Raw genomic sequence first — 13,123 nt, forward strand, 5'->3', positions numbered from 1 at the left:
AACTTTTCATTTTATGAATGAGTAAAGTATATCAATGTGTTTTTCTTAGAATCTGTGCAAGTATTGGGTTTTATTCTAACGCTTTGGTCCGGTGAAGTGTAGGACTGTGTTTCCTTCAGACATTGAAGAAATGTCTGACTCTTACGAGATGTAATATTGGTTCAGAGATGTGGATTCTTATTTTGGTTTCACCCACCACCGGTTTGTATTCTGTTGGCAAATCATCGTTCATACTCTCTAAATGTAAAAGAGTGAAAAGTTCACTCTCTTGTCCGAGTGGAGTCAGCTTCGCTCTTTTGAGAGTGAAAGTCAATCTGTGTCACTCTTTTTGAGGAAAAGTGGAATGAACTTCACTCTAAATCCTGTGAGTACCTGTGTTTCACTCTTAAAAGAGTTGTCCGCCATTATGGCTCTTTGCGTGAGTGGTATGGCGGACAAAGCAAGTGGTTTTATACTCTTTTACATTAAAAGAGTACCCTCACATATATTTGTGTGTATCTACTGCACACGCAAACAGTTCAGCTGGGATAAGTTTGTTGTAATTTTATCCGAAATCATTCGTGTAATCATTTAAAAGCATTGCTTTACGACTGAAACTTTTTATTCTGAGGAGAACTTAGTCTTTGAAGAACAAATGTAAAAGCCAAGTCAAATTATTTTACTTTGCTGAGTTAAAGTGGGAGGCAGAACCAAAAAGATGAGCAACATTTGAGACTTGCACAGCCTATTGTTAAACAATTAAGATGTTGCAATGAGATAACACTATTTCACACTTTTCTACTGTACATATAAATGTATAAGAGTCACTATAAAATTCTTTGTCTGGATGCATTTATCAATATTTCTCTAAGAGCGCAACACTGCCTTTAACGCATCAGCATTTTAAGTGAACTGCTTTTACCAGTGATCAAACTTGTCCTGCATTTTTTATAACACTTCACCTGGTAACAAAAGAAGATTTGTCTTCTATCTACAGTTTTACATCTTAGGGGTGACATCATCCTGAGACACCCTAATTATTGCCCACTGTAAATGAACCTAATTGCATCAGATAAAAAATTGGAATTCCAAAAGAATTTTTGCAGGGCATCTGTGAAATCTAATACAAAAAATGACTCACCTATAAGGATACAGTTACTCATAACATTCAAGATGATTTTGTACCCCCTTTGGCAAGCTCCACTTCCAGTTGGAACAATGTCACTTTGCTTGAGGAAAGGAAAGGTGACTCATCTCATGTATTGGAGTGGTTATTATTGGCTTTTGTTGTTGGGATTGTCCTAAAAAGTCATATTATGTCAATTCCCGCTGTTTCTGGATGCTTTTAGAGGAAGAGGTCATACACCATGTGGTTTTTTAAAAATAGATATTCATAAATACCCCAGACAGTTTCTCTACTCCTATTGGTGGAGAGCGCGTCACATGGGTGTGCATAAACCTTTTGTTAATGCACACTGGGGCTCTGTTTATAGACCTGAGCTGGCTTTCGCGTGTCGGGCGCGCACAAATCATAGCTATCACAAGCTATCAGCGCGTAATCTAAGCGCGCGCGTGTACACACAACCCGCGCGCTTCGAACAGATTCTTCACAAAGTTTGGGGAATTTTTTTTGTTAAAGTGTCTACAACTGTATTTGTTTACGTTTTTTAACAAAAGGGCATTTATGAATGGGAATAAAAGAGTAGTGACTCGTTCTTCGACGTCCGTTTAAAACCTTGCAGGGTCATTGCCGTGTGATAAAGGCCCTCGCCTTCGGCGAGGGCCTTTATCACACGGCTGCCGACCCTGCCGGCTTTAAACGTACGTTGAAGAACTCGTCGCTACCCTTTTATCCCCTTAATTATACATACAGGGTTTGCTTTTTAAGCGACTGGCCAGCAGGACGAGTTGGCTTTTCATTTCACTAGTCCATCATCTTTGTCATTGGTACTCATTTAAAATGAAACAGGGATGCTTTTTAACACTGAACTAGCCAGTTAGACCACTTGGGGTCCTCAGATGATTTAACTGGCTTTTTGGCCAGTGGACCACTTTTGAGGGAGAATACTGCAATTTTGACTAATCCTTTCATTTTTTTCCATTTTTGTCTTGTTTAACACATTTCTCAGTAACAATAATAATTTATAGGTTTATGTTAGGGTCATTTGATATTTAATTTCTTTTCTATGATGCTGAACTACTTCCTCTGAAAATGTCAGCAAGTTGCAAGTTGCTAAAAAGGGAAAACGAAAGTGTGGTTGATACAAAATGTTGTCTTTTCTATATCTGATAGTCCTATAACAAGTATCGTTTGATGTATTTTAATGATCTGGGCCCTATAGCGTAAGCTGTTGGGCGAAAATTGAGTAGGGCACCATTTTCAACAATGTAAACTTTATGGAATTTTGGCTGGTACCCTGTTTCTGCTAAGCAAGATTGTTCTGTGCTTAGCGCATTTTTTTTATTCTAACAGGATTTATGAAACTCGCCCTGTTTTGGGGAAAACAATAGCAGGAAATGACCAAGCTACAAAGACAAGGGAAGAATTTGGAGTTTCATTCTATGAAATTTATCAAGCAAGTTGAAAAGCTTTTCATCTACAAGATTACAACATTTAAAAATAAAAATGTGTATTTAAATTAATTACTTGATGTAAAAACAAAATAAACATAATTATTTGTCATATTTGCTCAGGACTATCACGTGGTTAAACAAACATGTACAAAATGTATGTTAAAGGTGTATACGTCGAAAATTCATTATGGTGTAAATAGCTGTATAAAATATTCAAATTTAATAACGAAAAAATGAAAAAAATAATAATTAATCACACCACAGATTTACAATTTAAGCCTGTTTTGATCTTCTATTATGAGATTGTATTATAGATGAAGCCTTTGAATTATAATTAAGAGCTGTTTCGAAAGAGAGGAGAGATGAGTTTGACATTTTGCAAGTTGGTAATTAAAAGGTGAAACAGCTAGTAATGCTCCAAATTGAAGCCAAGATTTGTGTCTTTACTGTGTGTTTATTTGTGTGCAATCTTTAAGATTGTTTCAAAAAGTGTGAGGGTTTGGTCTGGGATTAGGGGTACTAGACTAAGAATTGGGGTTAATCCTAACCCGAATCCTTACCCTAACCTTAACCCAAATTTGACAAAATTGCTGGACTTACCCCTTGTGATTTTTTCAATTTTATGCCGAAATTTGATTAAATTGCTGGACTAACCCCTTGTGATTTTTTCAATTTTATGCCGAAACTTGATTAAATTGCTGGACTAACCCCTTGTGATTTTTTCAATTTTATGCCGAAATTTGATTAAATTGCTGGACTAACCCCTTGTGATTTTTTCAATTTTAGGCCAAAATTTGATTAAATTGCTGGACTAACCCCTTGTCATTTTTTCAATTTTAAACCCAAATTTGATTAAATTGCTTGACTAACCCTTTGTCATCTTTTCAATTTTAAACCAAAATTTGATTAAATTGCTGGACTAACCCCTTGTCATTTTTTCAATTTTAAACCCAAATTTGATTAAAATGCTGGACTTACCCCTTGTCATTTTTTCAATTTTAGGCCCAAATTTGATTAAATTGCTGGACTAACCCCTTGTCATTTTTTCAATTTTAAACCCAAATTTGATTAAATTGCTTGACTAACCCTTTGTCATCTTTTCAATTTTAAACCAAAATTTGATTAAATTGCTGGACTAACCCCTTGTCATTTTTTCAATTTTAAACCCAAATTTGATTAAAATGCTGGACTTACCCCTTGTCATTTTTTCAATTTTAAACCCAAATTTGATTAAATTGCTTGACTAACACCTTGTGATTTTTTCAATTTTAGGCCCAAATTTGATTAATTGCTTGACTGACAACCCCTTGTCATTTTTCAATTTTAGGCCCAAATTTGATTAAATTGCTGGACTATCCACTTGTCATTTTTTCAATTTTAAACCCAAATTTGATTAAATTGCTTGACTAACCCTTTGTGATTTTCCAATTTTAGGCCCAAATTTGATTAAATTGCTGGACTTACCCCTTGTGATTTTTTCAATTTTAGGCCCAAATTTGATTAAATTGATGGACTAACCCCTTGTAATTTTTTTAATTTTAAACCCAAATTTGATTAAATTGCTTGACTAACCCCTTGTCATTTTTGCACTTTAAACCCAAATGGGATCAAATTGCTGGACTTACCCCTTGTCATTTTTTCAATTTTAGGCCCAAATTTGATTAATTGCTTGACTGACAACCCCTTGTCATTTTTCAATTTTAGGCCCAAATTTGATTAAATTGCTGGACTTACCCCTTGTCATTTTTTCAATTTTAGGCCCAAATTTGATTAATTGCTTGACTGACAACCCCTTGTCATTTTTCAATTTTAGGCCCAAATTTGATTAAATTGCTGGACTATCCACTTGTCATTTTTTCAATTTTAAACCCAAATTTGATTAAATTGCTTGACTAACCCCTTGTCATTTTTGCACTTTAAACCCAAATGGGATCAAATTGCTGGACTTACCCCTTGTCATTTTTTCAATTTTAGGCCCAAATTTGATTAAATTGCTGGACTAACCCCTAGTAATTTTTTCAATTTTAAACCCAAATTTGATTAAATTGCTTGACTAACCCTTTGTCATCTTTTCAATTTTAAACCAAAGCTTGATTAAATTGCTGGACTAACCCCTTGTAATTTTTTCTATTTTAAACCCAAATTTGATTAAAATGCTGGACTTACCCCTTGTCATTTTTTCAATTTTAAACCCAAATTTGATTAAATGGCTTGACTAACACCTTGTGATTTTTTCAATTTTAGGCCCAAATTTGATTAATTGCTGGACTAACCCCTTGTGATTTTTTCAATTTTAGGCCAAAATTTGATTAAATTGCTGGACTAACCCCTTGTCATTTTTTCAATTTTAAACCCAAATTTGATTAAATTGCTTGACTAACCCTTTGTCATCTTTTCAATTTTAAACCAAAATTTGATTAAATTGCTGGACTAACCCCTTGTCATTTTTTCAATTTTAAACCCAAATTTGATTAAAATGCTGGACTTACCCCTTGTCATTTTTTCAATTTTAGGCCCAAATTTGATTAAATTGCTGGACTAACCCCTTGTCATTTTTTCAATTTTAAACCCAAATTTGATTAAATTGCTTGACTAACCCTTTGTCATCTTTTCAATTTTAAACCAAAATTTGATTAAATTGCTGGACTAACCCCTTGTCATTCTTTCAATTTTAAACCCAAATTTGATTAAAATGCTGGACTTACCCCTTGTCATTTTTTCAGTTTTAAACCCAAATTTGATTAAATTGCTTGACTAACACCTTGTGATTTTTTCAATTTTAGGCCCAAATTTGATTAATTGCTTGACTGACAACCCCTTGTCATTTTTCAATTTTAGGCCCAAATTTGATTAAATTGCTGGACTATCCACTTGTCATTTTTTCAATTTTAAACCCAAATTTGATTAAATTGCTTGACTAACCCTTTGTGATTTTCCAATTTTAGGCCCAAATTTGATTAAATTGCTGGACTTACCCCTTGTGATTTTTTCAATTTTAGGCCCAAATTTGATTAAATTGATGGACTAACCCCTTGTAATTTTTTTAATTTTAAACCCAAATTTGATTAAATTGCTGGACTAACCCCTTGTCATTTTTGCACTTTAAACCCAAATGGGATCAAATTGCTGGACTTACCCCTTGTCATTTTTTCAATTTTAGGCCCAAATTTGATTAAATTGCTGGACTAACCCCTAGTAATTTTTTCAATTTTAAACCCAAATTTGATTAAATTGCTTGACTAACCCTTTGTCATCTTTTCAATTTTAAACCAAAGCTTGATTAAATTGCTGGACTAACCCCTTGTAATTTTTTCAATTTTAAACCCAAATTTGATTAAAATGCTGGACTTACCCCTTGTCATTTTTTCAATTTTAAACCCAAATTTGATTAAATGGCTTGACTAACACCTTGTGATTTTTTCAATTTTAGGCCCAAATTTGATTAATTGCTTGACTGACAACCCCTTGTCATTTTTCAATTTTAGGCCCAAATTTGATTAAATTGCTGGACTATCCACTTGTCATTTTTTCAATTTTAAACCCAAATTTGATTAAATTGCTTGACTAACCCTTTGTGATTTTCCAATTTTAGGCCCAAATTTGATTAAATTGCTGGACTTACCCCTTGTGATTTTTTCAATTTTAGGCCCAAATTTGATTAAATTGATGGACTAACCCCTTGTAATTTTTTTAATTTTAAACCCAAATTTGATTAAATTGCTGGACTAACCCCTTGTCATTTTTGCACTTTAAACCCAAATGGGATCAAATTGCTGGACTTACCCCTTGTCATTTTTTCAATTTTAGGCCCAAATTTGATTAAATTGCTGGACTAACCCCTAGTAATTTTTTCAATTTTAAACCCAAATTTGATTAAATTGCTTGACTAACCCTTTGTCATCTTTTCAATTTTAAACCAAAGCTTGATTAAATTGCTGGACTAACCCCTTGTAATTTTTTCAATTTTAAACCCAAATTTGATTAAAATGCTGGACTTACCCCTTGTCATTTTTTCAATTTTAAACCCAAATTTGATTAAATGGCTTGACTAACACCTTGTGATTTTTTCAATTTTAGGCCCAAATTTGATTAATTGCTTGACTGACAACCCCTTGTCATTTTTCAATTTTAGGCCCAAATTTGATTAAATTGCTGGACTATCCACTTGTCATTTTTTCAATTTTAAACCCAAATTTGATTAAATTGCTGGACTAACACCTTGTAATTTGTTTTTAATTTTAAACCCAAATTTGATTAAATTGCTGGACTAACCCCTTGTAATTTTTTCAATTTTAGGCCCAAATTTGATTAAATTGATGGACTAACCCCTTGTAATTTTTTTAATTTTAAACCCAAATTTGATTTAATTGCTGGACTAACCCCTTGTCATTTTTTCACTTTAAACCCAAATGGGATCAAATTGCTGGAATAACCCCTTGTCATTTTTCAATTTAAAACCCAAATTTGATTCAAATTGCTAGACTAACCCCTTGTCATTTTTTCTACTTAGGCCGAAATTTGATTAAAATGCTGGACTAACCCTTTGTGATTTTTCAATTTTAAACCCAGAATTTATTAAACTACTGGACTTGCCCCTTGTGATTTGTAAATTTGTTGCCCCAATTTTATTAGAATTCTAGACCTACACCCTTCTGATTGGTTCAATAATTGACCAAAAGTGTATAGAAATGCTTGACTTTCCGCTTGATTTTTTCAATAGATGGGCAATATTATTTGTTCTGATAGAGAGATAAATTTTGATGCAGCTTGAAACTTGTAAGTTTGAACAGTAACCATAAAATTACAGGTACTTAAACTACCCCCTCCTGACATTATTATAGGGGTGATTTTTTTAATTATATATACAAGACAAACTTACGTATAACAGTAAACAAATACTTGGGTTGGTCAATGCCCAACTGAACATGTAGGTATTGTCCCAACCATTTTATTAATCGCTTGACTTTCTTGTCATTTATTATTCTCACAAATGAACTTGAAATACGATTATTATTATTAAGGTACTTCCAGCAACACGTTTTTGCAGAACAAAGACTTAACAATGTGAATATTCCACTGGCAAAATACCCCGATTTTTTGAGATTGGCTAAATAAAATCTGAAGAGGATGCCAACGCAGGAAAAGTAATACACAATATGAGAACTTTCACCTTTTTTAAAGATAAAATTGCAGTAAAACCGCAGTCTTTCTAGATTGCTACAAATCTGAAGAGATTATGTCCACGCAGGAAGAAGCTTAGTCTCATGTTCAAATTTTGGGGATTGAAAGTTGTACCTTTTTCCATAACCAGAGTCGTTCACAAAAATATACAGACCCTTTAACAACAAAATTGTGTCTAAAAAATAAAAGGCATTTAAAGAATCAATTTACATAAAGAGTCAACGAATATTTCAGACAACTAAAACTTTATAATAAAAAAACAGATGTTAGCTTTGATACAGTAATATTCTGATGGACTACAATAAATAAACACTACAAAAGATATGGAAAGGTTTCGTAACACCATGTAATGACTATCTCTAAATGAGCTGGGGTTGTGCTGACAACGGTTCTTTTCAGAACCACCCCAACTCATTTAGAGATAGCCATTACATGGGGTTACATCAAACCTTTCCATACCATTTTCACCATGCAAATTTTCAAATCCAACTACAAAAAAATTACAAGAATTAAATTATCCTCTGTATAAACAACTAAAGTTGTTTGAGCGCAAGTAGACAAAATGCATGTTTACTGAAATAATACATTTCTAGTGTGGGCCGTTATGTATGAAATAAGAGACTTGCGTTTTTTTGTGTCAAGGATGCAATTTGATTTTGCAGATAGAACAGTGCTTGGTGCTGGGGGGGGGTACTAGTAGTGTAATATTGTGAATGAGATTTTCAGTGATGTTAGTGCTGGGGTTAAAGGAACACGTTGCCTTGGATCGGACGAGTTGGTCAAAACAAAAGCGTTTGTAACCGTTTTTTATAAAATGCATATGGTTGGAAAGATGTTTTAAAAGTAGAATAAAATGATCCACACAAGTTTGCCTCGAAATTGCGTGGTTTTCCTTCTACTGTGCGAACTAACATGGTCGGCCATTTATGGGAGTCAAAATTTTGTTAGTCGACGAGGTAAAAGGAAAACCACGCAATTTCGAGGCATGTCTGTGTGGATCATTGTATTCTACTTTTACAACATCTTTCTACCCATATGCATTTTATAAAAAACGGTTACAAACGCTTTTGTTTTGACCAACTCGTTCGATCCAAGGCAATGTGTTCCTTTAAGTTTAAATGTTAGCTCGGTATTAGGGTGAGGGGTTAATGGGCTCTGTTTCACAAACCACCAAGATTCATCTTAAAATGAGTTGTCAATATTACCATGGTGGTTTGTAATGTGACACGACACTTTGCTTAGCAACTAAGATAGATTTAGTTTTTTTGTGTAACCCAGACCTTGTGTTGTGATTGTTGCCATGGTTTTGTAATCGTGTTGTGCACACATTTTGCTAAAACATGCATTCTGTCTGTCGCCCTCAAGTGTAGGCCTACACTTTCTCAAACTTATTAGACAACGTGTAAAGTTAACATCACTAGTATAGATGATAGTACAGAAATTAAAAACACCTTCACCAAATATTTTTTTTACAAAGCAGTATACCAAAGGAAAATGATTTAACCCAAGCTTTGCTTGCCATGATGTCTAACATGTCAAATAACTTTGGTGACTTTAGTTTTGTTTTAAAAGAAATTTGTTCAAATCTGTAACCCAGTTTTAATTGTTCTTGGCATTTTCACTCAGTTGTAGTCAAAAGGTTTTTGGTCAAACTTGTGAAGAGAGGCTCATTTATAAGTTGCGTTGCTTACTTTTTGACATTTGCTGCAACCTGATTTGATTGTTTGTTTCTCTAACTGCATTAATCTTTAGACTTGCATTTCTAACTACTTTTGACTCCATCAAAATCCAAAGCGTATTGTACTTGGGTTTTAATAAACTTGATTTCCCCATTATGATCCAACAACGCTTGGCATTCGGCCATCAGGCTTGCCAATTTTATGAACTGATGCAAGTACTGAGGTACAATATGGTATGGGATTTTGATGGAATCAAGATAAGCCTAATAAACAGCAATATGACTGTATCTGAATGGCTGTGGATACGGCTTGATCTTTACCTGAACATGTTTTAAGTATGGTATGAGGCCCATAGCAACAGCTGCAGCCATAGCCGCAGCCACATATTCAGACACACCCAAAGCTGGTCCTCCCATCAAGTGTCTTCATACAGGGCGCCACCATGGTCTAGCTTATTTCAGTTCATGTGGGTAAATCTTCTGGCTAAACTTGACACAGTTGTTCTTCATCAGTCAGTGACAGTCCAAAAAGCATTGAAGCTTTGCATGATGTGGAAAATAAGAAGTAATAGTCAACTTGCAGGTACAACTGTGTTCAAAATCACCTTTCAGGGGGAGAGTTGGTTCTGAAAAGTGTTAATGTCTTGTCCATTTGTCCCTTGAACTATGACCCAGATCTTCAACTGTTCAGTCCAAATCATGGTGGTTATCTCACAACATTCCTACGTTGTCGCTTCAATGGTTGAACTTGTAGCAGAGTCGGAGCTTGAACCGGCACAGTCCTTCTTCAGCTGGTGGCACTCAGTCCGAAAAGTGTTGGTTGTTAAGCCTCAATGTTGGGTTATGTCATCTCCAAGGCTACCCTCAATCTGTGGTAGAAAATTAATGATTTTCTAAGGTTAATTTTGATAAACTATTTCAATACAAGAAGAAATTTCTCCTCAAGCTCTTAGCATGGGCCAACTTTATAAAGCTGTTAAAGACACTGGACACTATTGGTAATTGTCAAATACTAGTCTTCTGACTTGGTGTTCTTAACACATATACACAAAATAACAAACCTGTGAAAATTTGAGCTCAATTGGTCTTCGAAGTTGCGAGATGATAATGGAAGAACAAACAAACTTGTCACAAGAAAGTGTGCTTTCAGATGCTTGATTTCGGGACCTCAAAATTTAATTCTGAGGTCTCGAAATCAAATTTGTGGAAAATTACTTCTTTCTCGAAAACTACGTTACTTCAGAGGAAGCCGTTGCTCACAATGTTTTATACTATCAACAGCTCTTCATTGCTTGTTATCGAGTAAGCTTTTATGCCAACAATTATTTTGAGTATTTACTAGTGAACAGTTCCTTTAAGCTGAAGAACCTGCTAAGAAAATTTCTTTGCAAAACAAACAAGAAGTGGGGCACCAGTTGTAACAATGCTTACTTCATTGAATTTCGACTGGTTACCAGTATCTGTTAAGCAAGAATAGTCCTTGCTTATAGTCTGTTTTTACGATTACAGACTTTATGAAGTTGAGCCCAGAATGTTCTTCAACTCATTGAACATGCACACATTACATGACTCAACATTATAGGTCATGTTGAACTTTATGTATTTTTTGAAAATCTTTTTCTGTCAAACTTGACCTCCTTTTGAATAAAAAAAGTTGTCCACCTCTTAGTTGAATTGTTTATTACAAACCAAAGGATACGAATGAATGCATTCTTTCAAATCAAATTTGAAACCTTCAACTCATTTGCCAAATTTTGTGGGATGCACTTTTTCTTTAAAAAGACTGCTTTAGAATGAGTTTTTGTTGTTTAAACTTACGAAGCTGTCTGTTGTTTACTTTTTTGCACCTGTCTGAAAAGTGTTGTGTAGCCTCAGCGTCTTCACTTGAATGCTTGAACTTGTAGTGGAGTCATCTGGCTAAACTTGACACAGTCCTTCTTCAGCTGGTTGTCAGTCCAAAAAGTGTTCATCTAGCCTCGAGATGTCATCTTCATGGTCATCAACTCAACCTGTGGTTGAACATTTCAAATATTCATTTTGATAAACCTCTTTTAAAAAGCAAGTATCAGTTGTTCCGACGACTAGTGAAGTCTGAATGCTTACAAAGAAAACGCCTCTCGAGCTCCAATCACTTCTTCGACTCAACCTGTGGTTGAACATTTCAAATATTCATTTTGATAAACCTCTTTTAAAAAGCAAGTATCAGTTGTTCTGATGACTAGTCAAGTCTGAATATTTACAAAGAAAACGCCTCTCGAGCTCCAATCACTTCTTCAACTCAATGGATTTCCGAATTTTTTATTGATATAGGTTTTTACCCTTACACCGATGTGTGTTAGGATTGTATAGTTGGAACTTAAACAAAACACAGGCAGATAACCAGGGTGGGATTCGAACCAACAATCCTTCCAAATTTTGTTGAACTTCATGTGTTTACTAAATAAATAAAAATATCCTTTTCTGACAAACTCAACCTCCTATTAATGAGGGCTTCCCAACAGTTTGTTTGTTAATTAATGTATTTTTTTAAATCAATTATTTCAAAGCTGCTACTTCTGAAACAATAACTCCTTTACCCAAGTCGTATGCACCTTCTATTCATTTAAAAACTTACCTAACGGTCTGTTGTTGTCTTTTTGCACCTGTCCAAAAAGTGTTGGTTAGCCTCATCACTTGAACGGTTGGTCTTGTAGTGGAGAGACATCTGGCTAAACTTGACAAAGTCCTTCTTCAGCTGGTGGTCAGTCCAAAAAGTGTTAATTTAGCCCCGAGAGGTCATATTCAAGGTCATCATCTCAACCTGTGGTTGAAAGTTTCAAAGGTTCATTTTGATAAACCTCTTTTAAAGCAAGATCAAGTGTTCCGAGGACAATTGTCAAGTCTGAATGTAGAATCTTTGTTGTATGAATCTGAAATAAAACCAGTATTTTGACTACTGGTTACAAATAATTATTGTCAGGTTCAAAATCTAATAAACTTTCGCATGTTCTGATTTTCTTTCCAAAGTCATCTATACATTATTGTTTTTGATCTTTTAAATTTCTAGGTTCAGTTGTCAAACAATACGGGAATGTAATAAAAAAAGAGGCTAAAAAGACCTTTTTTGTCGAGCAACTAACATCTGTTATCTCCATGTAATTATTTGTGATCTTCTAATTTTTGGGGTTGAGTTGTCAATTTTCCCACCAGGAGCTGGTAACTTTACAACCCAACAATACCAAATCGTCTGTACGACTCCAGTCTCTACTTCATCATCTTCAAAATGAAAACATGATCTGCTCTTTCAAAAAACAATTCTAGAAGGTTACCACTCTGATGTGACATCAATACACCTCTCTTAATATTAATGCACGAGTACGTCACAATTCTAACCCAAAACAAGGCCATAGATGAAGACACTGAAAATGGTGGCGAACGCGCGCCTATGGCCTCATTTTGGGTAAGAATTATGACGTCATGCATGAACATTAAGAGAGCAGATGGGAAACTTTTGATCGGTCCTTTTTCACAGTTCTGCGCATGCTAAACAAGGACCGTTATGTCTGCTGCAGCCAGCGTCTCAAAAGTCTCCCATTAGCTAGAGTCAGGTTTACCACACACATTACCTGAGATAACCCTAATACGTTACCAAAACGATGTCATCTACGGTGTCCCAGGGCTGACATCTGTGGACAGTTGCTTGCCAAAACATCCTCTTTAAGGCACTGGACA

The 13,123-nt window shown here is 34.8% G+C and overlaps 1 protein-coding gene across 1 annotated transcript in view; it reads left to right on the forward strand.

Annotated features, from left to right (window-relative positions):
- LOC139939168 (BCAS3 microtubule associated cell migration factor-like) overlaps positions 1-11,809 on the forward strand; it is a 68,093-nt gene extending 56,284 nt beyond the window's left edge. The window contains exon 21 of the mRNA XM_071934939.1: positions 11,272-11,809. The gene's annotated coding sequence lies outside the window, so the exon portion shown is untranslated. The remainder of the gene's footprint in view (positions 1-11,271) is intronic.
- Positions 11,810-13,123: the final 1,314 nt, after the last annotated feature.

This window comes from Asterias amurensis, chromosome 6 (genome assembly GCF_032118995.1).
Source record: "Asterias amurensis chromosome 6, ASM3211899v1".
Classification (NCBI taxonomy): Eukaryota; Metazoa; Echinodermata; class Asteroidea; order Forcipulatida; family Asteriidae; genus Asterias; species Asterias amurensis.